Source organism: Bos indicus, chromosome 21, assembly GCF_029378745.1.
Source record: "Bos indicus isolate NIAB-ARS_2022 breed Sahiwal x Tharparkar chromosome 21, NIAB-ARS_B.indTharparkar_mat_pri_1.0, whole genome shotgun sequence".
Classification (NCBI taxonomy): domain Eukaryota; kingdom Metazoa; phylum Chordata; class Mammalia; order Artiodactyla; family Bovidae; genus Bos; species Bos indicus.
The window spans coordinates 17473880-17499941 of NC_091780.1; the positions used below are offsets into that span (position 1 = coordinate 17473880).

The following is a 26062-nucleotide window of genomic DNA, read 5'->3' on the forward strand; positions in this document are numbered from 1 at the left end:
CACCAGGGAAGCCCCTTGTTCCTATGACCCCACAGTTTCTTCATTTGAGTAACTGTCATCCTGGATTTGTGTGTTAAGTAGTCTCTTGCTCTTCTTTATCTTTATAAAAATCACATTTATATATCTCTAAACAACCTACTGTCAAGCCTGCTATTTGGGGCTTTAGGTAAATGGAAACATACTGTGTATGTAAATCTTGTGTTATAATGGGCTTATTTTGTTAATAACATTTGAGACTGAACCATATAACATGTTGGAATTGCATCTGAGCTATTCATTTTCACTACTGTATAATACTCCCAGGTATCAATTTAGGTCTATTCATCCATTTTACTGTTGATGGCTAATTGAAATATTTACAATTTTGTTTTGTTTGCTATTACATACAGAAGGAATGGAAAGTTGCTCAGTCGTGTCTGACTCTTTGCGACCCCATAGACTGTAGCCTACCAGGCTCCTCCATCCATGGGATTTTCCAGGCAAGAGTACTGGAGTGGGGTGCCATTTCCTTCGCCAGAGGATCTGCCCGACCCAGGGATTGAACCCGGGTCTCCCGCATTGTAGGCAGACACTTTACCGTCTGAGCCACCAGGGAAGCCCTTTACATACAGAATATGTATACATATAAAGAGCCTGTTGATGAGGGTGAAAGAGGAGAGTGAAAAATCTGGTTAAAACTAACTATTAAATAAACCAAGATCATGGCATCCAATCTTACCTCTTCCTGACAAATAGAAGGGGAAATAGTGAAAGCAGTGACAGATTTCATTTTCTTGGGCCCCAAAATCACTGTGGACAGTGACAGCAGCCATGGAATTAAAAGACGCTTGCTCCTTGGAAGGTTAGCTATGACAAATTGCCTGTAAATTGCTTCAGGCCTGTCTAACTCTTTGTGCCCCTATGGATTTAGCCCACCAGGTTCCTCTGTCCATGGGATTCTCCAGGCAAGAATACTGGAATAGGTTGCCATGCCCTCCTCCATGGGATCTTCCTGACCTGGGGATCAAACCCATGTCTCCTGTGGCTCCTGCATTGCAGACAGATTTTTACTGCTGAGCGACTGGGAAATCCATGATAAATCTAGGCAGCATATGAAATTTAAAAAGCAGAGACATCACTTTGCTGACAAATGTCTGAAGTGTCAAAGCTATGGTTTTTCCAGTAGTCACATACAGATGTGAGAGTTGGATCGTAAAGAAGGCTGAGAGCCAAAGAATTGATGCTTTCAAATTATGGTGGTGGAGAAGACTCTTGAGAGTCCCTTGGACAGCAAGGAGATCAAACCAGTCAATCCTAAAGGAAATCAACCCTGGATATTCACTGGAAGGACTGATGCTGAAGCTGAAGTTCCAATACTTTGGCCACCTGATGTGAAGAGCCAGTTCATTGGAAAAGACCCTGATGCTGGGAAAGGTTGAGGGCAAGAGGAGAAGGGGATGACAGAGAATGAGATGGTTGGATGGCATCACCAATTCAATGGATATGAATTTGAGCAAACTCTGGGAGATATTGAAGGACAAGGAAGCCTGGCATGCTGCAGTTCATGGGATTGCACAGAGTTGGACACAACTTAGTGACTGAACAACAATAGCAACAATTTAGTGTTTTGTTTCTGGTTGCCCTCAAGATTTTCTCACTAACTTTGGTTTTCAGCAGTTTGACTATCAACTATATAGGTGAGATATATGTAGATATGCTTGTAACATTTATTCTGCTTAGAATTCTGTGAGCTTCTTGCATTAAGGATTGATTCCTTAATTTCTCTTTCTAATTTTTCATTGTTAGTATATAGAAATGCAAGTGATTCCTGTGTATTGATTTTGTATCCTACAACTTTGCTAAATTCACTGATTAGCTCTAGTAATTTTCTGATACTGTCTTTATGGTTTTCTATGTACGGTATCATGTCATCTGCAAACAGTGAGAGCTTTACTTCTTTTTCTATCTGGATTCCTTTTATTTCTTTTTCTTCTCTGATAGCTATGACTCCCAGAACTATGTTGAATAATAGTGGCGAAAGTGGACACCCTTGTCTTATTCCTGATCTTTCAGTTTCTCACCATTGAGAATAATGTTTGCTGTAGGCTTATCATATATGGCCTTTACTATGTTGAGGTAGGTTCCTTCTATGTCTATTTTTTGGAGTTTTAATCATAAATAGGTACTGAATTTTGTCAAAGGCTTTTTCTGCATCTATTGAGATGATCATATGGTTTTTATCTTTCAGTTTGTTAATATGGTGTATCACATTGATTGATTTGCATATATTGAAGAATACTTGCATCCCTGGAATAAACGCAACTTGATCATGGTGTATAAGCTTTTTGATGTGTTGCTGAATTCTGTTTGCTAAAATTTTGTTGTTCATCAGTGATATTGGCCTGTAGTTTTCTTTTTGTGTGTTGTCTTTGTATGGTTTTGGTATCAGGGTGATGGTGGCCTTGTAGAATGAATTTGGAATTGTTCCTTCCTCTGGAATTTTTTGAAAGAGTTTTAGAAGTATAGGCATTAGGTCTTCTCTAAATGCTTGATAGAATTCTCCTGAGTAGCCATCTGGTCCTGGGCTTTTGATTTTTGGGAGATTTTTGATCACAGTTTCAATTTCAGTGCTTGTAATTGGGTTGTTCATAATTTCTATTTCTTCCTGGTTCAGTCTCGGAAGATTGAGCTTTTCTAAGAATCTGTCTATTTCTTCCAGGTTATATATTTTATTGCCAAATAATTGTTCATAATAGTCTCTTATAATCCTTTGTGTTTCTGCATTGTCTGTTGTAACCGCTCCTTTTTCATTTCTAATTTTGTTGATTTGATTCTTCTTTTTTTCTTGATGAGTCTGGCTAAGGGTTTGCCAATTTTATTTATCTTCTCAAAGAACCAGCTTTTAGTTTTATTAATCTTTACTTTGATTAGTAAATGAATCTTTGATTTCTTTTTCATTTATTTCTGCTCAGATGTTTATGATTTTTTTCCTTCTACTAATTTTGTTTTTTTTTTGTTGTTGTTGTTCTTCTTTTTCCAGTACACCACTGCTTTAGGTCTAAAGTTAGGTTGTCTATTTGACGTTTTTCTTGTTTCTTGAGATAGGATTGTATTGCCATAATCTTCCCTCTTAGAACTGCTTTTGTTGTATCCCATAGGTTTTGAGTTGTTGTGTTCTCATTCTCATTTGTTTCTAGAAATTTTTTGATTTCCCTTTTGATTTCTTCAGTAACCTGTTGGTTATTTAGAAACGTGTTGTTTAATCTCCATATGTTTGTGTTTCTTACAGCTTTTTTGTTCTAATTGGTATCTAGTCCCAGAGCGTTCTAGTTGGAGAAGATGCTTGGTATGATTTCACTTTTCTTGAATTGACTGAGGTTTGATTTGTGACCCAAGATGTGGTCTATTCTGGAGAATGTCCCATGTGTGCTTGAAAAGAAGGTGTATTCTTCTGCATTTAGGTGGGATATACTGAAGATATCAATGAGATTCATCTCATCTAATGTATCATTTAAGCTTTGTGTTTCCTTATTCATTTTCTGTTTTGATGATCTGTCCATTGGTGTGAGTGGGGTGTTAAAGTCTCCTACTATTATTGTGTTACTGTCAATTTCTCCTTTTATGTCTGTTAGTGTTTGTCTTATGTATTGAGGTGCTCCTATGTTGGATGCATAGATATTTACAATTGTTATGTCTTCCTCTTGGATTGATCCCTTGATCATTATGTAGTGTCCTTCCTTATCTCTTGTAATCTTCTTTATTTTAAGGTCAATTTTGTCTGATATGAGGATTGCTGCTCTAGCTTTCTTTTGCTTCCTATTTGCATGGAATATATTTTTCCATTCTCTCACTTTCAGTTTATACGTGTCTTGAGGTCTGAAGTGGGTTTCTTGTAGACAGCATATATATGGGTCTTGTTGAGCATTTAATCCATTTACATGTAAAGTAATTATTGATATATATGTTCCTATTACCATTTTCTAATTGTTTGGGGTTGATTTTGTAGATCTTTTTTCTTCTGTTGTATTTCTTGACTATAGAAGTCTGTTTAACATTTGTTGTAAAGCTGGTTTGGTGGTACTGAATTCTCTTAACTTTTGCTTGTCTGAAAAGTTTTTTATTTCTCCATCAATTTTGAATGAAATACTTGCTGGGTACAGTAATCTTGGTTGTAGATTTTTCCCTTTCAGTACTTTAAATATATCCTGGTATTCCCTTCCAGCCTTCAGAGTTTCTGCTGAAAGATCAGCTGTTAAATGAATGAGGTTTCCCTTGTATGTTACTTGTTGCTTCTCCCTTGCTGCTTTTAATATTCTTTCTTTGTTTAGTCTTTACAGTTTGATTAGTATGTGTGTTGGCATGTTTCTGCTTGGGTTTATCCTATATGGGACTCTTTGTGCCTCTTGGACTTTATTGACTATTTCCTTTTTCATGTTGGGGAAATTTTCAACTATAATCTCTTCAAAAATTTTCTCATACCCTTTCTTCTTCTCTTCTTCTTCTGGGACCCGTATAATTCAAATGTTGGTATATCTAATATGGTCCCAAAGGTCTCTGAGGCTGTCCTCAGCTCTTTTCATTCTTTTTACTTTATTTTGCTCTTCAGAAGTAATTTCCACCATTTTGTCTTCCAGCTCACTGATTTGTTCTTCTGCTTCAGATATTCTGCTCTTGATTCCTTCTAGAGTATTTTTAATTTCAGTAATTGTGTTGTTTGTATGCTTATTCTTTACTTCTTCTAGGTCTTTGTTAAGTGACTCTTTCATTTTCTCCATTTTGTTTTCAAGGTTTTTGATCGTCTTTACTATCATTATTCTGAATTCTTTTCCAGGTAATTTTCCTATTTCCTCTTCATTTATTTGGACTTCTGTGTTTCTAGTTTCTTCCTTTATTTGTGCAGTATTTCTCTGCTTTTTAATTTTTTTTTTAAAGTTATTGTGTTTGAAGTCTCTTTTTTCCCCAGGCTTCAAGGAAAGTTGAAATCTTTCCTTGAAGAAGGTTGAATTCTTTCTTCCTTTTTGTTTCAGCCCTCCTAAGGTTGGTCCAGTGGTTTGTGTGAGCTTTGCATAGAGTGAGATTTGTGCTGAGTTTTTGTTTGTTTATTTGTTTCCTTTGTTTTTTTCTTACTCAGTACAAGGCTGAGTGAGGTGGTAATCCTGTCTGCTGATGATTGGGCTTGTATTTTTGTTTTGTTTGTTGTTTAGGTGAGATGTCCTGCACAGGGTGCTTGTGGTTGGGTGATGCTGGGTCTTGTATTCAAGTGGGTTCCTTTGTGTGAGTTCTCACTGTTTGATACTCCTTAGGGTTGGTTCTCTGGTAATCTAGGGTCTCGGGCTCAGGGTTTGATCTCTGGTCAGGAACAAATATTTCACAAGTGGTTTGTTATGGCATTAAGGGAGAGTAAAACAAATATCCAAAAACAAGAAACCAAAGATGAACCCCAGAAAAATGGCAGTTACAAATCAGACAAATAATAATTAAAATAATGGAATATACACATATACATATACACCCATGAGCAAAGTGAAAACAGTCCAACAAAAATAAAGTACAGTAGATTGATCTGGCAAACAAAGGAGATCAAAAATTTTATTTACTGGTTAAGAACAAAACTAACTTAAGCACAAACTGGAAAACAAAACTAAAGGAAGGTGTCAACTGGGGAATAAAGCAATGAAAACAAAACTAACAAATAAATTGAGAGGAAAGGAAAGAAAGAAAGAATAGATATGCAAAGTTGAATAGAGGTAGATGAAAAAGATTTATATATATTAAAGATTAACTGCAAGGGGAAAAGAACAGTAGGAAAGGCAAATGAAGGTATAAATGTAGAAAAAATATAATAGGTTTTAAAAATTAAAATTATAAAAAAAAGGAAAGAGAAAAAAAATGGAAGAAAGAAAAAAGGGGAAGAAAGGATAACTCCACAGAACTGCAAAAGCCCAATATAGAGGCAGAGGTTTATTGCAACAATAGGAAGTGTGACTGAATATATACGTATACACTCATAAGCAAAATCAAAGCAATCCAACAAAATTTAAGTACAATAGATTGACCTGGCAAACAAAGGAAATGAAATTATATCTCCAGAATAACACTAATTAAAGCACAAACTGGAAAAAAAAACTAAAGCAAGGTGCCAATTGGGGAAATAAAGCAATGAAAATAAAACTAACAAATTTGCTGAGAGGAAAGGAGAGAAAGAAAAGAAATATAGATTGCAAAGTTAAATAGAGGTAGCTAAAGAAGATTTGTATACATTAAAGATTAACTGCAAGGGGAAAAGGACAGTAGGAAAAGCAAACAAAGGAATACATGTAGAAAAAATAATAATAATAGGTTTAAAAAATTAAAATTAAAAAAAAGAGAAAAGGCAAAAAGAGGAAAACTCTGCAGAACAGCAAAAGCCTAATGTAGAGGCAGAGGTTTATGACAACAATAAAAAATGTGACTGAGGAAAAAGAAAAAAAAAGTTCGAAAGCTTAATTGGATTTCTTAGTGTCAATAAAATTGACAACGACAACAGAGGAGGGCAAAAGGAAAACAAAAAGAAACAAAAATCCAAAGGAATCTAAAGAACAAGTCAAAAAATAAGAATAATAAATGTTTTTCTTGAGTCTCTGCTGTCAGAGTCCTTTCCCTTGCTGGGAGTCACAGTCCGCCTCACCTCTCTAGGATGCCCTCCAACACTGTGCTGATCTCTGGACCTGCTGTGGGGGCAGCTCAGATTCTAATCTGGTCCTACTCCTGTGTGTTCTTGCCTCCAATGTCCACAGCTATCAGAGCTAGTGTGTTTACTTTTGTGGGAGCTCTCAGTGATCTTTTATATATTCCATAGACACAGAGTCTGCCTAATTGATCCTGTGGATTTAATCTGCATCTTGTACAGCTGGTGGGAAGGGTTTGAATCTTCTTCCTTAGCCACACTGCCCCTGGGTTTCAATTGTGGTTTAATTTCCACCTCTACATGTGGGTCGTCCACTGGGGTTTGCTCCTGAGGCTGCCCTGGAGGGCTTGGGGTTGCCCCTGTGAGGGCCAGGTGTGGGGTTCTGGCAGCACCAGGTACTCTGGGGGGTTGGCGGCTAGGGTAGCAGGAAATAGAGTGCTCTAGAAGGGTATGGCAACCAGTACTAGCCAATACGCTCCAGTATTCTTGCCTGGAGACACCCCTGAGAGAGAAGCCTGGTAGGCCACAGTCTACAGGGTGGCAAAGAGTCGGACAGGACTGAAGTGACCCTGCACACATAAACACAAGACTATTTTTTTGCCTGTGGCAGCTCTGCCCCAGTGAGAGTTGAGCATGAAGGTGGCACAGCTGCTTGGCTTGTGGGGACGCTGGCAGTGCCAAGTGTGCAGGGACACAGACTGCCTCTGTAGCAGGAGTTATGGCCCTAACAGAGTCTTTTTTTGAGCCTTTGTAGCTGGTGATCAGAAGGCCTCTTTGGCCAGTCTTTCTTCGTAGCTCCGCCTGTTCAGGCACCAAGAGGGACCCCTGGGTGGGGTCCTACTCTGTAGTTCAGTGCGTCAGGTGCATTTGACGGGCCAGCCTCTCTGTTGTTCAGCTGCTGATGCTGGCTTGTGGGGAGAGAGAGGCTATGGTGGTGGTTCCATGCTCTTTGCGTGACTCAGCAGTATCACCTTGCTTCCATGGCTGCCTGGCTTTCCTTCACAGGCATTTCCCACCACAATCTCCTCCCTCAAATCCCCTCGATCTGTCTCTGTGCGGTCAACAGCAGCCCTCACATTGAGATTGCTCCACAATCCCTAAACTCCAGCTCCGAGCCACTGCACCTTCCAGGAGACCTGTGTTCCTGCCCGGCATATATATGGCTGTGGCAAGTACTGTCTGATTCTCACTCCATTTAGGCGGCCACAGATCAGCTGTTTCACTCTCAGCCTTAAATGTTTCTCCTCTGACTCAGACAATTGTCCCGATATGGGGATTGGACCCCTGCTTCAGTTCCCTGACCTGCCGAGGGCAGGTCCAGTCCTACTAACACTCCTGTTTTTCTCCCTAGTCCCTTGGTCCTACTGAGTTTTGCGTGGTTCTATATATTCTTCAACACTGGTCAGGGACTCCTGTCTGCTCTCAGCTGGTGTCTGCATGCACTTCTGTGTCTGAAGGTGTATTCCTGATGTATCCATGGAGAGAGTTGTACTCCATGTCCACTTCCTCCTCTGCCGTCTTGTTCTCCCACCATCAGCTTTTAATAGCATGTTTGCAATACAGAGAGCCTATGTCTCCATGCCCATTTCCTCCAGCTGGAGCAAACAACTTTTCATTTCCTTCTACCCCCAAAACATGATATATTAGCCTGGGTCCTGAGACTGAAAGAGTTTGGTTCTCCTCTCACAGCAGTTTAAGTTTTACTTTGTATGATAGGGCTCGAAGAAGGAGGTGCTGTTTTTTGGCCTGTTTATCAGCAGCTCGTGAGCATCTTGCTCATATCTCAAATTTCTGTTTCATTTCTTTAAACATAGTTTTTTATATTATATTGTTATTTTATATTGTTTTCCACAGATCGACTATCTCCTGGAGGCCTTAGTTCCTACAGAAGAACTCAAAGATATTGTTATGTATATTCCTTGAGGAGGAACAACAGTTCAGTTCAGTTCAGCCTCTCAGTCGTGTCTGACTCTTTGCGACCCCATGGACTGCAGCACGCCAGGCCTCCCTATCCATCACCAACTCCTGGAGTTTACTCAAACTCATGACCATTGAGTTGGTGATGCCATCCAACCATCTCTTCCTCTGTCGTCCCCTTCTCTTGCCTTCAATCTTTCCCAGCATCAGGTTCTTTTCCTGCTTTAATTGATGCACTATAGTTTTCTGATTGTTCCTCTTGTTTCTGCCTTCTGTATTTCCCTGATTAGCAACTGTTTGCATCTGCTCTTTGGAACTCTGAGAAGGTCTAGGAGACTGAAGCCTTTATCTTGCAAATAGGAAAATTGAAAGGCTTTTGTGTCCAGGGCTTTCAGGGATTTCTTAAAATTTTACCTCTTCTACAAGCAGCCTTTCTTCCTCTCTTATATGCCACCAAAGCAGAAAAATTTGTTACTCCTTGTTGGGATATAACACTTTTTGCACTCTTTGGAATTCAGTGCATTCAACTGCTTTATGATATTAACCTCTGATAGATTCAAGGAAAGTTATGATGGATATGAAATCATGCAACTCACATTGGGGCTTTAACCCATCATCTGTTCATTGAGAACAAACATCTGGTCTCAGGACTTAATGAAGCTCACGTTCTTGATGTCTCATTGCAGAAAGGATTTAATGAGAGACAAAGTCATAGGTGAGAACTGGATTTATTTAGAAAGAAATACACTCCACAGAGTGTGGCCTATCTCAGAAGGTAAGAGAGGACCTTGAAATATGATATGGTGAGTTTTTATTGGCTGGGTAATTTCATAGGCTAATAAGGCAGAGGATTGTTCCAACTATCTTGGGTCAGGCATAGAGATTTCTAGAAATTGGGCCACCCTCACTTTTTGATCTTTGGTGCTTGGCTTCAAAACTGTTATGGTACTTGTGGGTGTGTCATTTAGCTTATGCTAATGTATTACAAGCTCAGTGAGGCTCAAAGAAGTCAGATCTGCTATCTTGAACCTAGTGAGTTCTAATAAGTTTTTCTTTTCTCCTGTGTCCGTGGTCTCAGAGTCAGACATGAGCTAACACAGCACAGCCACATGGCTATGTCATTCTTTTAAAAAATGCCCTGTCTGCTTCCTGTCTTGGATAGAGTATTATTCAGCTTTTTTTTTTTCTCCATTAGGATGAGAGAAACATTGTCCAGTGGCTTTCTACATGTTTTCTTCAAGAAAGCTATAAAAAGTATTTAGTCTATTATTCTTCTCTTAATGGGAATTCTCACCCCTTCAAATTCCATTAATATCCTTTTCTCTATTGACTTTTTAGTTTCAATTATTAGATTTTTAACTTCTAGAAATTTATTCCATCCTTATCCACACCAGCATTTTGCTTTTAGAATCTCATTCCTTGTTCATATCTTAAATTTCTCTTTCATTTCTTTCAACATTATGGTTTTTTTTTATGTTGTTATTTTATATTGTTTCCCATCAATCTAGTATCTTGTGTCTCTGCAAGTCTGGTACTCCTTCTTGTCTCTGCTGCCTCTCACTCATGGGGCCTTGTTCCCTGGTGTGTTTCATAATTGTTGACACCAAATCACTCATTTTTCTTGGAATTTTACCTCCTGGAGGTCTTTGAGGTCAAAATTGAGGCTGCTTTACTTAAGAAAGCATTTGTATTTGCTTTTGCTAGTTATCTGAGGATGCTAACAAATTCAGATAACTGTATTACCTTTCTTAAATTTGGGGACCACAGATGGATCATGAATTCAAATGAATGTGAAAATTTTCTTATAGTTATAGACTCCTAGGGAAATTTTGAAATAAGCTTTTCTTGCTCTGCCTTTTTGTGAATCAAGAGTGAAGACTCTTGGCGGGGGGGCGGGGGGGGTGTCTCAGTTTTATGCAAGAATCTCTATTTGATGCCCCACCAAGGATAAGCCACATGCTTCACTTTCCTGCATCTCCTGCAGCTTTCAAAGCGAGAACTCGTGGTCTCCAAGGCTCGGTAGAAATCCTTGGGTGAAAAGTATGCTTTGATGCTTGCTTACCTTTCAAGACTTCTTTGGTCTCACTTTGTTTTTGGCATCTACAGATTTCTTTATTTAAGATCAGCTCAGCAATGCATTGAAAATGATTTTGGAGAAAGAGAGTATATTTAGTATGATGGTTGTTTCATTTGGGGGATTGTTCAGAATATTTAGTCTATTATTCTGTTGGAAATGGAGGTTTTCACTCCTTGATCTTTCCACTTTACATGCTGCTTCTTTCCATTAGAAAGAAAAAATGAAACTATTTTTTGTTTACTATAATGGATAATATGAATTTGAAAGTCTGTTTGTGAATCTGAAATAGTATATCTGCTCTTCTATATTTAGATTTGACGTTAGTCCTGCTGAAAGAATATTCCTTCTTTTATGGTTCTTGAAATACCCTTTTTTTTTCTCTCCTAGCAGAAAGTAAGGATTTTAATGGAGAAATAATTTGAAAATTTTAAATTAAGAATCCAACTCAGGACAGGTTTGCTCCAGTGCCTTTTGCTTCTTTTCTTTGACATCATGAATATTATCAGAAGAGTGGCTTTTGTTTGGCTTTGTTCTTTGCCTTTAAGATGACTTGTTCACCTAGAGGTACCTCCTCTTTCTGATTTCAGTCACCCATACCAACACCATCATCACCACCAGAAACCTCCAAAAGACAAGTTATTTATTCCATCCCATCTGTCTGCTCTGTGAAGCTAACTTGCGTTAGTTGCTCAGTCATGTCTGACTCTTTGCGACCCCATGGACTGTAGCCCATCCATGGAATTCTCCAGGCGAGAATACTGGAGTGTGTAGCCATTCCCTCCCACCCTAAAACAAAACATACATGGTCACTTTGCAAGTCTGACTTACAAAATGCTGAGACTGTGTTGTAATGCTCTTTCTCTTTTCTTAAAAATAAGGATTGAATTTAATGGAATAACACTGATGTGAACGATATTACACTATCCAATTTGTTTGTGGTGGTTTCCTACTCCCATTCTGCAAACCAAGTTGGAGGGAAAAAGGTAGTTTGGTCACACAGGCTTTTGTAAACAAGAATCTCTCGAGGCCATAGCAGGGATATCACTACACTGATTCCAGTCGCAGGAGAAGATTCAGGAACACAGACTATGGGCTGAGTCACTGGGCATATTAACTGCCTGAAATGTGGTCACTGAAATTTATGTCAAAGCCACCTTGGTAATGATCTCCTGACGGAGTTCTGACCTTAAGCTGGTATGTGCGGTGCTGCCTTTCCGAAGCAACAGATGAGTGCGGTAGGAGCTTCCATTCCACAACTCAGAAGCAATTGGTGATGCCCCAGTGTTCTCTGTGCGCCCTCCCTGTAGCTGATTTTCTGTGGCTCATTGAATGTGGAGCCCAAGTGCAGCTGTGGGTTTTGACATCCCAGAATTTTATAGGGCAAGGGCACCCTCAACATGTACTGATGTGCATCTGGGTTGGAAGTGGCTATTCATGAAACTAACAGAGTAAAACCCTAATTAGAAAGACCCGCAGGCGCCCTGTACCCTGGGATGCTTTAACAGAGCTGTCACTGTCTCCCCTCAGGCAGGATCATCCGGCTAGAACACTGAGCAAAAAACATTTTGTTCAATGTTCACCATAAATAACTCCCATCATTAGCAACGTGACAAGTGAAAAGGCGACCTGCATGTCAAGAGACAAAGGTTTTTGTATGGTGGTTGTAAGGGGTGATTCTGAAAACTTTTAGCTGCTGGGAAGTAGATTTTACCTTCTGAGAGATGCTACTAGAAACTAGGGAAGTCAGACGGGTAAGCCTCTCTGATCTTCAGCAGAATGAAGTTTAATTTGAGGTTTTGGAAACACTGTAGGCTGGCAAAGGGCTGCGGTGGAGGGACTTGACTTCGAATCCTGATTCATGTCAGTATTTTGTAGGACTTTTTCATTTCTTTGAAGCTGTATTTCTTGGTCTTTGCGATGGAGGGTTGTAAGCAACTCTTTGTTTAGGCTTAAAATGTAGCCCTGTTAATTAAGATTCTGAATTCTTTGGAAAAAAAAAAAAAAGCAAACCTATATACCTTATTGCAGTCTAATACACTTGTGCAAATAACCTTTATTCATACAGTTGAAAAGATACATTGTCAGATCATATGGTAGTTTCTCAAGCTGTTATGGAAAGCAAGAGTCCTTATCTTAATTTCTTCTCAGTCAATAACAATTCCTAATTCAGAAGGAAGAGGAGAAAAGCAGAAATGGTACTCCTTTGAAGGAAGCTGTGATGTAATGATTTGGTGGGCAACTTACATACTTTAATTAAGCACTCTGATTGAATCAATATGTACCCAACAGTTCAGCCTGGCAATCAGCTTAATCTCATTAAATGTTGTTCAGGCCCCAATAATTGATTAATAATACATTATCATTTATGAATTATTGACTTCAAGTTATTATAATTGCACCTGCTTTGTTCACTGCATCTGCTGCCCACATGTTAATTATGAAATGCTCAAGCACTTTTCTTGGAATAACTTTAGAGATAAAGCTGATGGGGTTTTTAATGAAGTAAGATTATCTTTGGTTCAGAGCTGGCTTTTCTCAACCCTGTGTTGTTTAATAAAAGGGAGCAGACATTTGCCTTTTTAAAGCCTGGCTCTAAGAATTAAAGACGGAGTTGGCAGACCCCATGCTCAAGTTGGACGGTAAGCCCTTCTGAATGAGGTAGATGATGTCAGCCTCCTAAGCCAGTGGATTCTACTTACTGAGAAAGAGCTTGCCTTACTCAGTAGGGAGTGGGTTTCATCTGGAAGAGATGGGTGCTTCCTTCATCAGTGGTCTGGGAGGAAAGAGAGGGCCTCAGAGAGGAAAATGGAATTGGCAGTGTGAAGGACTATCCTTAGACTGTGGGAGAAGAAGAACTCCTTGGAACTTCTAACATCAAGGAAATGTATTACCTTGTCAATTACCAGTTGACATTGGGGGCAACCTTCTGTTTCAACTGAGATCATACTGTAAAAGTTATTCCCCCCAAAGACATCTATTACATGCCACTGAGAGAGACAGACCTTGGATATAGAGACATCATTTCTGTTCTGGAGTTTACTGATTCTGTCTTTGAGGGTTGGATTTGCCTAAGGTTATTTGGGGATTCTAGAGGAAAGATTAGACCTTTCCTGGCTAGAGATAGGAAAGTGTTAGTTGCTCAGTCGTGTCCAACTCTTTGTGACTCCGTGGGCTCTAGCCCACAAAGCTCCTCTGTGGATTTCTCCAGGCGAGAATATTGAAGTGGGCTGCTATGCCCTTCTCCAAGGGATAGGAAGCATGGGAGCTGTTTGGGAAAATGCCCTTTAGAAGGGCCTTAGACTGAAGAAGAGGAGTGATCCCACTTAAACCAGGTTTAACCAGATTAGTCCATTGCGTCCTATTTCTCCCTACTTCTAGCTACATTCTCTCTCTCTCTCTTTCTCTCTCTCTCTCTTTTTTTTTTAGGGTGAACTGGTTAGCAAAATCCTGCTTCAGAGCCCCAGTCTGGCCTCAGCTTGCCAGATGAATAGAGACAGGAGTTGAGAATGCACCCACACTTGAGGCTGAACATAAAAGGAGAGGACAAGGTTAACCTGGTTATGGCTGCGGAATGCGCTTATGTTTGATGCTCAAGGGGAAAGTAAAATTGTGGGACATGGGGAGTCCCAATTTTGCAAAGTCCCATGGCCCTTCCTATGCCGTGAGTCTCTATCTATGGCCTTCCTTGAAGGACCTGGGCTTGATTTTATTGACAACACCCTGGGAGGCACTACTGTTGCCCGCTCGGGTTCTTAGTTCTTAAGAAACCCTTCAAGGATGAATGATTCTGGCTCTTCTAAGATGTTCCTTCTCCAGTGAGATCCCCCTTTAACCTCCAAAACCTTGCCCAGAAATCAGCAGAGTAAGAAATAAGATCTCATCTTAAGGCTACATTTTTTTTTCTTTTTGTGAATGCCTTTAAGAGATTGCATATTTTCAAGTGAGAAGATATATTTTTAATAATTTTATTTATTTATGGCTGTGCTAAGTCTTCGTTGCTACATGGGCTTTTCTCTAGTTGTGGTGTGCAGGCTTCTCATTGCAACAGCTACTCTTGTTGCGGAGCACAGGCTCTAGGGCGCGTGAGATTCTATAGTCGCAGCTCCCAGACACTAGAACACAGACTCAGTAGTTATAATGAACGGGCTTAGTTGCTCCGTGGCATGTGGGCTCTTCCTGGATCAATGATGCAACCCGTGTCTCCTGCACTGGCAGGCACATTCTTTACCACTGAGCCACCCGGGAAGCCCCAGGAAAGATTTTGATAGAGTGGGAAAGCATAGGTTCATCATCAGGCCTGGGCTGGCATCCTGGATTTTCTGTGTGAAGTTTGAAAGTGGCTTAAATTCTCTGGGTTTCAGTTTCCTTATCTGTAGAATGGGGATGATATTATTGCCCTCATAAGGGTGGTGAGGTTAATGCAGTAAGGCATATTTTCCTAACAGAATGTCTAAGAAAGTACATGCATGCTCAGTCGTGTCTGACTCTTTGCGACTCCATGGACTGTAGCCCACCAGGCTCCTCTGTCCATGGGATTTTCCATGCAAGAATACTGGAGTGGGTTGCCAGTTCCTACTCCAGGGGATCTTCCTGACCCATGGATCGGACCTGTGTCTCTGCATCTCCTTCATTTCCTGTGTTGACAGGCAAATTCTTTTACCACTGAGCTACCTGGGAAGCTCCAATGTCTTAAGGAAGGTGCTTGTTAAATTCTCATGTGCCTATTCTGTCTCTGCCATCCTTGGCTATTGTAAGCTGATGCATCACTCATCTTACTTGGTGCCATTTTAACCCTCAGGTTAGCACACAGCTTTCTGAATTGAGGAGCAGGGGGTGAGACTCAGCAGAGAGGCAAGTTACCCAAATGTCACGTGAAGAGCACCGACCAAGCACAGCTGTTGGAACCTTGCTGATTAGCATTCAACTTTGAGCTCAGTAGACTCTGACCACTGACTGTTGGGCAACCTCTGAAGTGAACCAGCCTCAGTTTCTTCATCCGTAAAATGACACCAGTAATATTTTTTCATATGACTGTGATCAAGTTGGAAAGCGTTAGTGTGTAAAGCACAATGCCAGGCACGAGGTAAGGGCTCAGTAGTGCTCCCTCCTCCCGTACTCATCTTATATAGGCATTACGGTAGCTAATGTTTACTTCAGAGAGGGATTGCTCAAAGAGGAGAATATAAGCTTTCACATTTGTAATTTCAGATAACACCAGCAGGCAGGAAGTCGTCAGTATGATAAAACATCCTGTCTCAAATGGCCTAAAGCTCCTGGGATGGGGGTGGGGGAAGCTTGTCTATTTTATTTATTTATTGACTTATTTATTTGGGTGCATAGGGTCTTAGTTGTGGCGTGTGGAAGCTTTAGTCGTGGCATGTGGGATCCAGTTTCCCAACTGGGGATCAGACTCGGGGCCCCTGCTTTGGGAATGCAGAGTCTTAGCCAATGGACCACCAGGGAAGTCCCAGATCTCGTCTGTTTTTGATACACCAAGTTAAGGATGTCTTTTAACTCCTGTTTTCTAAATGAACCCCCAAATGACCAGTTTTAACATAGCCAAAGCAGTCCTTCTATCTTGTACCCCTTTTCTTTACACTCAGCTTGTTTACTATGGGTAGACCCACGGAGAGTGCCTGAAGTAGCCCCATTATGTTGCATAAAGGGGTTTAGACAAAATTGCAGAAGTGTTCTAAAAATACTGATTGTCTAGAAGCAATCTCTTAATAGATTCAGCTGCTCTTCCTGTGTTGAAATAAATCCCAGCTCACCTTGAAGTGAAGTGCTCCTTCAGATCCCAGATAATTTACTAGACATTTTTTTTTTGTCTTGCTTGATTTATTTTGATGAGATTCTCCATCTTTACCTCTTAGCTTTTGTTGACTAACCACACCTCTCCATTCATTTGGGCTTCCCTGATAGCTTGCTGCAGAAACCAGTACTCGAGAAACCAAGCACCACACTTGGAGAGTTGGAGAACACAGGTTTATTATGCTGGTGGGCCCAGAGGAGTTAACACTCTAAGCTCTGAGTCCCTAATAAAGGGGTTACAGAGCTTTTATAGACAGACTGTAGTGGGCAACACTAGCTGTTAATAGGCTGGTTTAAACTAAGGGGTTTCATGTGCATGGGAACAGTGGTCAAGATGGGGAAGGGGATGCCTGACCTGAACAGGCATGATTAAGCAGGTTTGCAGGGGCCGGGTGACTGCAAAGAGCAGGACAAGGGTGAGTGCGATAAACTCCAGTTCCTAGTACTGAAAGTCCCCATTTTCTGAGACTACGTGACCTACATGATCCAGACTTTGCAAGGGGCAAGGTGAGTTACAGAGGCAGAAGGAGGTAAAATTTTAACTTTTCCTCTTCATTCCCCCCTCTTGATGCTTCTATCACTTCCATGAGATAAACATCATCTCATGTTTTGGTAAGACTTCAGAGCTCCCCATTGTTTAAGGGGCTATATTGAGCTATTACCATTTGTAACTTTATGGATTCAATCCAAGAGGTTATGAACTGGGTAATTGCATTGAGAATACAAGGGCTAAACAAGAGCACCACAAAGAACATGAAGAGAGGACCGGTTAAAGGGAGAAGCCACAATGCCCAGCTCCAGATATTGTTCCAGTTACCCCAGGAATTTGCTAGTTCCCAATGGCAACCCACTCCAGTACTCTTGCTTGGAAAATCCCATGGATGGAGGAGCCTGGTGGACTGCAGTCCATGGGGTCGCTAAGAGTCAGACAGGACTGAGCGACTTCACTTTCACTTTTCACTTTCATGCATTGGAGAAGGAAATGGCAACCCACTCCAGTGTTCCTGCCTGGAGAATCCCAGGGATGGCAGAGCCTGGTGGGCTGCCATCTATGGTGTCGCACAGAGTTGGACACGACTGAAGCGACTTAGCAGCAGCTCTCCTTTTCATGATTCATTCCCTTAGCTGTTGGGCCATGTCCCTGACTGTTCCTGATTGGTTTACATAAAAGCAGCATTCTTTGTTCAAGAAGAGGCAGAGTCCTCCCTTTTCAGCTATCAGTGGGTCTAGCCCTCTCCTATTCTGTAAAACCACCTCAGCCAGGGAGTCTAGTTGGTCCTGTAAGGCCGCTAAAGATTTGGCTACTCTCTTAATGTTGTCTGTGAAGCCTTTGGATAGTGTACAGTAAAAGGTGGCTGATGAAGCAATTCCTGCTATTCCCATACCTACCCCAGCCATGATTCCTAGACCATCTAGTAGGGGCATAAACTGGATAGCTCTTTTTGACCATGTATATGCTGCCAGAGGTATGGTGAGAGTCTGGTTGTTAGGGACAATATTCATCTGGGGAGTGAGAGAAGCTAAGGTGCAGATACCCGTCCAATTGACTGGTAGACACAAGTAAGCATCTGTCCCACACACAAAGAAAAGGCCTTGATGGGGCGGCTCCATACTGTGTTTGTGGGAGGGTGGGTGGGCCACTCACCTTTTATAGTTTGATTACAGTGGTCCTGGCTAAATTGCCTAGAGGTTCAGTTCTGCCATTGTTTGTAAAGCATTCGGGAGCCTTTTGAGTTAACTCAGTAGCCTTTAAGACTGGCCCTTGTAAGGGTGGATCTATAGGAGTTCCCATGGCTGTTGCATTATTTAATGGTACTGGTGTAGCTAAGTACCATGGAGCTCCTCAGGATGAGCAGAGCCAGCAGTCCCTGGCCAGCTGGGGTTGGTGTCGTTAAGATGGCAAGGAGTTGTGTTGAGAACCTGGCACAGACAGGGGTCTAAGAGGGAGTTAACTCTGTAGCCTGGGTCTTACTGCCAAGAGGCAGAGCATGAGTTTTTAGGGCAAAGTTGGTCCGTGATTTTGTCTGCATTGTTGTTCCTGTCCGGTGGGTCTTTCCATTTATTTGACAGACAGATACCTGTTCTGGGTTGTAACATCTGCATGGCATTTGGGGGTAGACAGAGGACAGGGGCATGATGGCAATGGCATGGTGTCAGGATACCGCCCAGGGTTTGGATCTTCTGGTGGGGGAGAGGTAGCGGCAGTGGAGGGAATAACTGGAAAACATTTTTGGTGCCCAGGCCCCCGGATATACATCACATGTTATGAAGGCAGTAAGTAACCGGCCTATAGCATTGGCTATCTATACATTGTTCTAGCTGATGGTTGAGTAAGTGATTTTCCCAGGGTTGACTGTAACGTTGACAGGTGCATGATGGATAAGGAATGGCACCATCCGTTACAGCAAGGGACTCCAAAAGTCTGCGAAACAGCCTGCACATAACAGATAACTGAACACTAGCAAAGGGTTTCCTTCCCATCTTTGGGTTGTCACACCTATAGCAACTGAGCCTATTGTGAAGGGGGGTCAGTTATACTGTGGGGCAATTTAGTTCATAGGGAGAATTGATCATAAGAGACATCTAATAAGAATGAGGCTTCCCACTACAGTGAGATAACAGACAGCTAACCGTAGCTTCTGACCCAAATCCCAGTCCTGGGGTGTGACTGAAGCTAGTGTTGTAGCAAAGAGCACAGCAGTAATACCAATCAGGGGTACAGTCTAGGAGTGACAGTGAAAATCCACTGATATTTTGGTAGCTGGATACTCAAGCTTCCACCGTGCGTCGACCAGCCAGCTGCTGGAGTGTGGCTGGAGCAAGGCTGAAGAATCCTCAAGCTTCTAAGGTGTGTTAACTAGTCAGCTCCCGGAGAGACTAGAGCAGGGCTCAGCATCCTTCATGGGTGAGGGCCATTGCTTTTGGAACCAGACCCTGAGGGGGTTTTCAGGGTCCCGAACTGTGCACAGGGAGCTGCTGCCTTCTTGACTCTGGTGTGGTGGATCCAAGGGATGATGCCTGTAACTTTATCAGCAGTAGGGGTTGCCAGGACAACCGTGTGAGGGCCTGTCCAAACTGGCTGAAGTGGTTCCTTTTCCCAGTCCTTACCCATACCTCATCTTCTAGCTGATAGGGGTGAACCCAATTGCCCAAAAGAATGGGTGTCCTTTCTAAGCTTTCTCGGGCGATATGATAGAAAACTTTTCTCAGGGCCTGGTGGTGTTGGGACATCTCCAGGTCAGCTATTGGTTGGGGGTCTCCCTTGAGTTTCCCTGTCACTGGGGGTGTTCTCTCATACAAAATCTCAAGGGGAGAATAGTCTGAGGACCTTGGGTGCACTGGGCTCGGAGTAAGGCTAGGGGTAACAGGTTGACCCAAGATAACTGGATCTCCTGACAGAGTTTAACTAAGGTAGTCTTGAGGGTCTGATATATGCATTCAACTTTCCCTGAGCTCTATGGTCTGTAAGCAGTGTAAAGCTTCCATTTGATGCCCAGCATCCTGGATAAAGTTTGGATTATCTCAGACACAAAAGCTGGCTCATTGTCAGGCCCTATGGAGAGAGGCAGCCCATATCTTGGGATTATGTCTCTTAGCAAGGCCTTGGCCACTTCTGTGCCCGTTCAGTGCGTGCAGGGTAGGCTTCAGTAGGTGTATCCTGAGTAGGTGCAGACTACCACAGGTAAACACTTATAGCCCTGATAGGGCTTGACTTCAGTAAACTCTACTTGTGGATCTTCAAAGGGGAGTGTCCCAACTGTCTGCACCCCTGGGTTGGGTCTTGGTCCTTGGCTGGCGTTGTTTTATGCACAAGTCACACATCTAGCACTGATCTGGGCACACAGGGTTGGGAGCTTAGGAATATTGAAATAGCAGTGGCTCAATAAACTCTCCGGCACAGTTTTTCCTAAATGAGTTGTCTCATGATGTTATTTTACCAGCTGGATTGCTATATTACTGGGAACAAAGAGTCTTTGGCCTGGAAGCTTCCACCAGCCCTCTTTTTCTTTTATTCGTCCCTCATTTAGAACCCACTGATCTTCTTCCTTGGTGTATCTTGGGATGGATGCAATTCTGGTGCCAAGAGGACCTTAAAGATTGACTCAGGACTCACTGTGGGACTCAGTTGGGTCGCCGCCTCCTTGGCTGCCCGGTCAGCCAACTGATTTCCTTTGCTGACTGGATCAGTTCCTCACTGATGGCCTTTACAATGGATGACTGCCACTTGGGAAGGCTTCCAGGCTGCTTCTAACAGCTGAAGGATTTCTTTTTTGTTTTTAATCTCCTTTCCCCCCACTGTAAATAATCTCCTTTCTTTAGAAATGGCTGCATGTACATGTAGAGTAGTAAAGGCATTCCTTGAACCAGTATAGAGGTTGACCTGTTTCCCTTCGGCATGCCTTAGCACCTGGGCGAGTGCCCATAGCTCAGCCCATTGTGCTGACCACCCTTGTGGCAAAGCCTCAGGCTTCACTATCTTGTCAGTTGTTGTTATGGCAGAGCCTGCTTTAGGCTGCCCTTCTTGGATGAAACTGCTTCCATCAGTGAACAGTTCAAGTTCTGGGTTCCAGAGGGGAATGTCCATCAGGTCCGGTCTGGTTAAGTAAATTTCATCTATGACCTCTTTATAGTTATGATCGGGGATTCCCGCTTCCGTAGGCAGAAAGGTGATGGGGTTCAGGAGCCGAACAGTCTGGAGTTGAACCTGTGGGTTTTCGCAAAGCAGATCTTGATGGTGAGTCATCCTGGTGCTGGTCAGCCACGTATTCCCCTGGCTGTTCATCAGGCCAGTAACAGCATGGGGAACCTTTACATTTATATTTCATCTTAGAGTAAGCTTATCTGCTTCTCTGACCAAAACCACAGTGGCAGCTAATGCCCAGAGGTGTGGCGGCCATCCAGTGGTCACTGGATCCAGTCGTTTGGACAGATATGTGACTGGGCGCTGCCATGGCCCAAATGTTTGTGTGAGGACCCCCAGTGCAGTGTGATTTTTCTCATGTACAAAGAGGTTTAAGTCCCGCATCACATCTGGCAGCTGTAATGCTGGAGCGCTGGTCACAAGTCTCTTTATCTCCTCGAAGGCCTTTTCCTGTTCAGGTCTGCACTCTAGGGGGTCCTTTCCAGACCCTGCTGTGGCTTTAAACAGAGGCTTAGCAATTTCAGAGAAACCCGGTATCCAGATCCTACAGAATCCAGCAGCCCCGAGGAACTCATGGACTTCTTTGTTGGTGTTCGGCCGAGGTATTGAACAGATAGATGGCTTGCTTCCTCTCATGTATGAGTGCCTGATGCCCTTTTGAGATGACAAACCCCAGGTACTTGACCTCCTGTCTGCAGATCTGAGCCTTTTTCCAAGACACCTTGTACCCTGTGGTGGACAGTAGAGGCAACAGGGCTTTGGTGCCTCTCCAGAAGTCCCCTTGGGTGGGACTGGCTAGCAATAGGTCCTCCACGTACTGGAGTAGGGTGCAGTTTAAAGGTTCCCTGGGAAAGGCAGCAAGATCCACAGCCAGGGCTTCACCAAACAGGATAGGTGAGTTTCTGAAGCCTTGTGGCAGTTGAGTCCAAGTCAGCTGTGTCTTTCTTCCGGTGTGTGGGTCTTTCCATTCAACGGCAAACAAGGGCTGGCTGGTTGGTGACAGCTGGAGGCAGAAGAATGTGTCCTTGAGATCAAGGCAGGTGAACCGGCTTGCCTGAGCGGGTAAGAGACTCAGGAGAGAATAGGGATTTGGGACCACTGGATGGATGGTGATCACTGCACTGTTGACGGCGCAGGGGTCCTGGATGGGACGGTAGTCATTCCCTCCAGACTTTTTGACTGGCAAGAGCAGAGTGTTTCAGGGAGACTGACATTCATTTAGGATATTGGCATCTTGTAGGCAACGGATATAGTCCTAAATTCCCAGGTGTGCCTCCCGTGGTACTGGATATTGTTTCTGTCTAACAGGAGTGGCTCCTGGCCTCAGGTCCGCTACAAAGGGAGCATGGTTTTTGGCCAAACCTGGGGGCCCCTCCTCTGCCCAGACATCAGGGAATTCTTTTAGCAGGCTGGGGGAGATTTATTTGTTCTCTGTCTGAGGAATAGAGATGCCATTCACCTTCCCTGGGCGCAGTCACGGCCATCATCAGAGCCGATTGGCTCCCTAGTGTGAGTCTCGCAGGCTTTCTGGGGGCAAAGGTGATTTATGCCCCCAGTTTTGTCAGTAAATCTCTCTCCAGCAGGGGAATGGGGTACTCTTGTAAGTACAGAAAATCATGAGTCACCGGATGGCCCCCTAGCTGACACAAACCAGCCTTGCAAAATGAGCGGGCTGCCGTGTCCTCTGTAGCCCCAACTATAGTTGCTGTTCGGCCTGTGAGGAGAGCCACAGGTGTGGTTACCATGGAGTGTTCAGCTCCGGTATCCACCATAAAAGTCATTGATTGGCCCCCTACCTTCATCGTGACCATGGGCTCCCGGGGACCCAGGATCAGGGAGCCCGGTCTTCCCTAGTCTGGTTCTGCTCTGTCTAGGCCAATAAGGTTTTGGACAGCGGGCTCAGGCTGGTACCTTTCTCTGTTGGGTTGACTGAACTTCTTTGACCCTTTAGATGTCCCTCTGCATTGGGGGCACTTATCCCTTCAGGTCTGGCCTCTTTGCAATGGGTGCATTGGTCATAGCAGACTGATGATCTCTTCTTAGTTTCCCCTTTCCCCTTTCTGAGCTCCTTAATGCTGCTGCTAGCAGGGCCGTTTTCTGTTTCATTTTTCTATCTGCTTCTTGTTGGGCTTCACGGTCTCGGTTCACAAAGACTTTATTTGCTACCTCCAGGAGCTGTGTGGCATTCATCCCAGTAAAGCCTTCCAGCTTTCGGAGCTTTATTGGATGTCTGCACAGGATTGAGCCGCAAACGCAGCGTTAATCATCCTTTGATTCTCGGCTGTCTCAGGGTCGGAAGGGGTGTCTGTCCGGAATGCTTCACACAGTCTCTCATAAAAATTGGTGGGGTTCTCACCCACTTTTTGGATTATCATTGTAATTTTGGACATATTGGTGAGCTTTTTGGCTCCTGCTCAAAGTCCATGGAGAAGGGCATCATCATGGTATCAGCCCAGGGTTTCTTGTCCTTCTCTGGTTGAAGGACAAGAATTGAAATCCCAATTAGGTCTTGTCTCTGGCATTGCTTCTTATGCCCATCCTTCCACATCTAAGACCTCTGCGAGGGCTTGTCCTCGGAGCCATTTTTGGGCTTCAGTTGAGACGCATCATCTTTCCTCAGTGGTGAAGAGAGACATAGGAGCTGGCGACAGTTCTCCCATGTTGGCTAATGGGTGTGGAAAATGGACTCTAGGAGGTCAATCATAGCCTGTGGTTTATCAGGTATGCTGGGTTATGGTGTTTCCAGTTTAGGAGATCAGTAGTGCTGAAGGGCTCGTGATAGAGGATGGAGTGACCAGGCTGGATTGAGCCGTCCTCGTTCACTTGCTGAAGACCTTGAGTTTCTCGCAGTGGCATCTGATGGGCCATGGCCAGCTGGTTAGATTGTTTGGCTGAGTGGAGCCACCTCCCTACTGCCTTGAGGTTGGAGTTTTGCTCATGAGGTGGTGGGGGAACATGAAGGGAGCTGGGCTGTCAGGCAAGGGGTCCGGTGCTGGCTGTGCAGGGCTTGTGGAGTCAGGGGAACGTATTGTGGGGCAGTAGTGGGTCTTCCACTGGATTTCCCTGGAATATAGATTTTTTTCCTTCTTTCTTTTTTTCTGAGTGGTTGGGCCACAAATACTCTACTCTGTCCCTGTCTGTTTGTGCAAAATCTTGCCCATGGGGACAGGGTCTGTGCCATTAGAAGCCAGGAGGCTATGTATTGAAACTGATCTGGATGTCCTGGAGTCCCAGTGACGACCTGGTGTACTGCTTGGACAGTGGGCAGGTCGAGCATGCCCTCTGGCGTCCATCCAATGTCCAGCGATGGCCAATCGAGCTCGCATAAGTTATGAAGCTTCCTGGGGGTCATCTTGACTCCATAATCTCCTACAAAGCCTTTCTTAAAGTTCTTTATCATGCAATCTAAAACTGTTGGCTTAGAGGAACTTCCCCCCATGGTGCCAAATGTAATCTACCTGGCAGGGTTTTGAGGAAAACCTAATCTCTTAGATGTTGGCTCAAGGAGTCAGTTGACAGAAGAATAACCAGTAACCAATAATTTCTCCCTCCCTGTGTATCCCACCCTGAGTTGGTGGCACAAAGACAAACAAGGGTGGGGGCCCCCTCAAAAGAGGAGACCATTCAGGTGACTGCTTGGCCCTGTCTCCAGGGGGAACTTAGGTGCCTCTTAGCATTGGTGGAGCACTATAAACCCCTGGTCCACATCTGTCTCGCAGGGAGGGACTGGGTCCCCCAGAGGCAGACATCGCCTTGAGCCATATGAGGTCACCATGGAACCGCAAGTTAGGGCCCTCTCCGACTCCGTAGCCACAAATGCTGTGAAGCCACACAATCAAGCCTGAAGTGCAAGCAGATCAGGCTGCACACTTGTTCACATTCAGTTTTTGTCCACCTGGCCGCTCTCCTAAGGGAGATTTAAGATGCCTCTTAGCATTGGCAGGTCAGTATAAACCCCTGACCTGGACCAGCCTTGTGGGGAAGGATCAAATCCTGCAGAGACTGGCACTGCCTTTCAGCCTTATGAGGTCACCACGGAACTACAGGTTTTAGACCCTCTCAAGTTCCATAGTCTGAGGACTGTGGAGCTCACTTTCACTTCCTTCAGTTAGCAATCATGTATATACAATCACTCAGAGGTTATCAAAATACCTCCCTTTGCCTGAGTCCGTAGGTCTCCTATCTGATGCTTCCTTCCTGGGAGCCCAAGGAGGTGGTCAGTCTCTTCTTCTACCCATTGGGGTAGGTTCCTGCCTGGGGACTGGCCCTGGGGCTTTACCTTATCCTGTGGCCATTCCTGGTAAGTTGGTATGTCCTTCCAATGAGTTCGGTCAGAGCTCAGCCATCCAGAGTTGGAATGCTGGTCCAGAAAAGAACCCAGAATACCATCAGGTGGCACGCCTCCTTGTTTGTTTCAGGGCTCATCCTCTCTGACCCAGGCAAGCCACCAGTCTTGCAGCTCAAGGGGCTGGCATGGTGGGAATCTTGCTGAGGCCTCCAGAAATGTTGCAGAAACCAGTACTCGAAAAACCAAGCACCACACTCGGAGAGTTGGAGAACTCAGGTTTATTACACCGGCAGGCCCAGAGGAGTTAACACTCCAAGCTCTGAGCCTTGAACAAAGGGATTACAGAGTTTTTATAGACAGACTGTAGTGGGCAACACTAGCTGTTAATAGGCTGGTTTAAACTAAGGGGTTTCACACATGTGGGAACAGTGGTCAAGACGGGGAGGGGGATGCCTGACCAGGACAGGCATGATTAAGCAGGTTTGCAGGAGCTGGGTGATTGCAAAGAGCAGGACAAGGGTGAGTGAGATAAACTCCAGTTCCTAGTATTGTACGTCCCCACTTTCTGAGACTGCATGACCTACGTGATCCAGACTTTGCAAGGGGCAAGGTGAGTTACAGAGGCAGAAGGAGGCAAAATTTTAACTCTTCCTTTTCAAGCTCAGTCAGTAAAGAATTTGC

General features: G+C 43.6%; 1 protein-coding gene across 2 annotated transcripts in view; it reads left to right on the plus strand.

Moving 5' to 3' along the window:
* AGBL1 (AGBL carboxypeptidase 1) overlaps positions 1–26062 on the plus strand; it is a 932974-nt gene that overhangs the window by 240904 nt on the left and 666008 nt on the right. The gene's annotated exons all lie outside the window — the stretch shown is intronic.